Below are 3,489 nucleotides of genomic sequence, written 5' to 3'. Positions count from 1 at the left end.
AAACTTAAAAAATACTGAATTAAAAAAAAAATAAAAAAATAAAACAAACATGCTTCATTGATATATATACAAAAATGACTATTAGGAACTTTTATCAAACATTGTACTGGGCAAGTAAAATTTGTTTCTGGGCAAACGAAATGTGAACTTCTCAAGTGGTAAAAATCCTTAACGTCAACCCCTGTGTATATATATATATATATATATATATATATATATATATATATATATATAGTATACTGGTGAACTCGTTCATTGTATGCTTTAACTATGGCTGTACATTTCCTATTTTACAATACTGTATCCATCAACAATAACTGCCTTAATTTCCTCTTTAATCACTCATTCTCCGACTTTGAGCCACATCTCACGTATACCAAGAAGATTGAGAGCTATCTTAGACATCTCCAGTCAGCCATTGGGAACGCGGACTTTAAAGATGGTGCTTCATGTTACATTTCAAATGAGACTAAATATAGTAGATCTTCAAGCATAGATTATCTCAAATCATCTTCCGAGCTCAGCTTACGCGCTCCGTGCCCGTGTGCTTTGACTCCAATTAAGAAAATTTGTCAAGTTGTCAATTTGAAGAAATTATGGCAGTATGGTCAGTCGTGGCTACCAGTTGCCTGATAATATTAGCCGCTAACAATAGCTAGCTGCTCGCTCTAGCCTGCTTACTCCAAAGAGTATAATTAGCCACCGAGCTAATATTAGCCCAACTAGCTAGCCCTTTCTTTATAGTATACGCTAACTATCCGATGCTAATAAAAGACACCCTTTATGTTATCAATTTAAAACAGACAAGACATGACTCTTGTCATAGAGCAGTCCAGCCATTGTTGTGTCCTTAAATAGGAGTGTTACGTTTGCTAGCTTCCAAAATGACTTACCGCTGCTAATATGATGTTGCTGCTAGCCGAGTGGATCCAAACGAGCCGACTGTCAAAATAGCGCCGCGTGCGGGTACAGCGCCACGAAAGTTAAGGGCAGACAAGCAAGCGCTGGGAAGCGGGGCAGTCTGCGCTGTCAGTGGAATCTTACTGAATAACAACAAAACACTAAAGAATAAAACGACATAAATTAAAGAAAAAAGAAACAAAACACTAGTCCCCCTCTTCTCGGCTCCGGCTTGTGTGTCAGCGTCAGATTTTTGTCCCCCCCCAACCGGCTGTTGACGTCAGTGACGTACCTCCCTGTCACTCAGAGGCGTTCAGGGCACAGAGAAAGTTGTTAAAGTCATGGTTCAAGTGATCTTAATATATTAATATATTAATAAATTAAAAAGAATTAAAAAGAATACAAATGGAAAGTAACAGGATATTCTACTTCTTGTGCTGATATACGGAATATCACAGGACCTTTTGTTACACATTTTATTCATTTCCCATTTTATTAATTCATATATATTATATTTTATTTATGTATTTTTTACTGTTTTCAAGGCTGCATTTTAAAAAATGAAATTGTCTAGAGCTGTTTTAAACAAAATTTTCTTTTTGTTTACACTCGTGTATACAAAATGACTAAATAAATCAGTCTAAGTCATGAGTGTTTTAAGACTGTTATTTAAGCCCAAGTCTGGTTAGTACTTGTTAGAGGAAATTTACCTTTTGAAAATAACAACATCTAGATATTTAACCCCGTTTTATGTAAACCAACATTCCTACACTACCTATGTCATTTTTTTTTAATTTACCTTATGTAGGTCTATAGACTCTAAAACATCTTCTACAAAACAAAAAACAAAAAAAAACTCTTTAGGAGCAGTAATCTAGTCTGTTCCTGTTTGGCTTTGACACCATCCGACAGATGAATATCAGCTGTGGTGCTGCCATCAACACCTTTGTTTATAGATGTTGGAGCTTGGCCTTTTTTCAGGATAGTCCTGTTTTTCTGACTGTGACTAACTGTATATGCTCCCTTTCATGCTCTGACATGCGAGCTGGCTCGGAGCTTGTCTGCCCTGCTGTGTGTTTCCTGGACGGGGCTGCCTGTGGAGCTGGTGAACAGTTACCTTGTATCTCTGCTTCTGTCTCCTTTAAGCTCAGTTGGCCTTGGCAGAGTGAGCCTGGTTCTGCTGGAGGTTTCTTCCTGTTAAAAGGGAGTTTTCCTCTCCACTGTCGCTACAGGCATGCATTGTATGAGGGATTGCTGATGAGTCAATGAGTCGATGCAATCAACTGGTTTTCCTTAGAAAACTTTGAACCAGTCTGACTGTATGATCTGGTTGAACTGTCTCTGTAAAGTCTCTTGAGATAATATGTGTTGTAAATTGACACTATATAAATAAACTGAATTGAATTAAAATAAATTAGACAAAAACCATACAAAAATATGCATTTTAAGTCTAAGAAGGAAAAAGCTTTTTATTAAAATGTGATTTATCCAGAACTCCTTAGCAGGCAAATCTTTAGCTTCATTTGGTTCAAATATATATTTAAAAAAAAAATCATATTTGGGACCTTTTGCCATTGAATTATTAAAAGGTTAATCCAAAAAACAGATTAATGGACTTGAATAATAATTGCTTATTTAGAACTAGTCTGATCAAATATTTTAAAGGTTTTGTTGTATTTAATAAATGATTTCAGAAAATATATAAATACACATTTGGTAGTCAACTGTGATTATCAAATAGAGATTACGTAATTTAAGAGATTACCTGATATAATCTGAGGCAGCGGGAAAAAAAAGTTTAACAAGTTAACGAAAAGAAAATGTTACTGTATGCAACAAGCTTCTGGCATAAATCTTCGGGATATTAAACTATAACTAAGAGATTATAGTTTCTGAGTTATTGCAGAAATTGTAGAGCTTACTTGAAGGCTTTGGTTTCATGCTTTGGGTGTAGCAGTCTTCATTAAAAGTAAACCTACACACATTTACCATAAGTTTGAAGGTTGGATCATTCGTTCCAAAAGTTTTATTTTCATTTCTTTTATCAAATCTAAATCCAGTTTTTACGAGTGTTTGGGTTTATCTCGTTGGAACATCCAACTCTGTCAAGGTTTTAGCCATTGATATTGATTTATGATAAAGTTAATTGAACTATACCAGATGAAAATATCTGTTTTTCCAATTCTTGTTTTATTATTAATAAAGCAGTGATGTTTCAAAATTTCTCACTAAGAGAATGAACATAAGGGAGAGAAGTACCATGAAAATAGTTAAATCCTTGTTCAAATTAACTTGTCAAATTGCAGACCTAAGTCAAATTTTGGATTCTGCTATAAGATGAAGAAAGAAAACAAGAAGAGATTTCAGGGAGGGGAGACGTGAAATTATTGCTACAGAACAATATACAGAACAACTTAAGCTCAATATAAGAGAAATCAAGAAGTCATACAGTTAGAGGCTGAAAAACAAGCTCCAGGATATATTAGAATATTAGAGATGTGTGGTTGGGGATGAAGAAGATCACAGGCTTCAAGCAGATGTGTGATCAGACAGATAGAAGTGTGAACAGAACCAATGAAGTGAATCTTT

At 34.9% G+C, this 3,489-nt stretch overlaps 1 protein-coding gene across 12 annotated transcripts in view; it reads right to left on the bottom strand.

Moving 5' to 3' along the window:
* Nucleotides 1–1,157, bottom strand: part of r3hdm2 (R3H domain containing 2) — a 58,121-nt gene extending 56,964 nt beyond the window's left edge. For all 12 annotated transcript variants that reach the window (XM_015402955.1, XM_015402918.1, XM_015402940.1 and 9 more), the window contains exon 1: nt 894–1,157. The gene's annotated coding sequence lies outside the window, so the exon portion shown is untranslated. The remainder of the gene's footprint in view (nt 1–893) is intronic.
* Nucleotides 1,158–3,489: the final 2,332 nt, after the last annotated feature.

This window comes from Cyprinodon variegatus, unplaced genomic scaffold (assembly GCF_000732505.1).
Source record: "Cyprinodon variegatus isolate N-32 unplaced genomic scaffold, C_variegatus-1.0 Scaffold34, whole genome shotgun sequence".
In the NCBI taxonomy this organism is placed as follows: Eukaryota; Metazoa; Chordata; class Actinopteri; order Cyprinodontiformes; family Cyprinodontidae; genus Cyprinodon; species Cyprinodon variegatus.
Note: the sequence above shows the minus strand (reverse complement) of the source record. Positions and strands in the feature narration are given on the sequence as shown.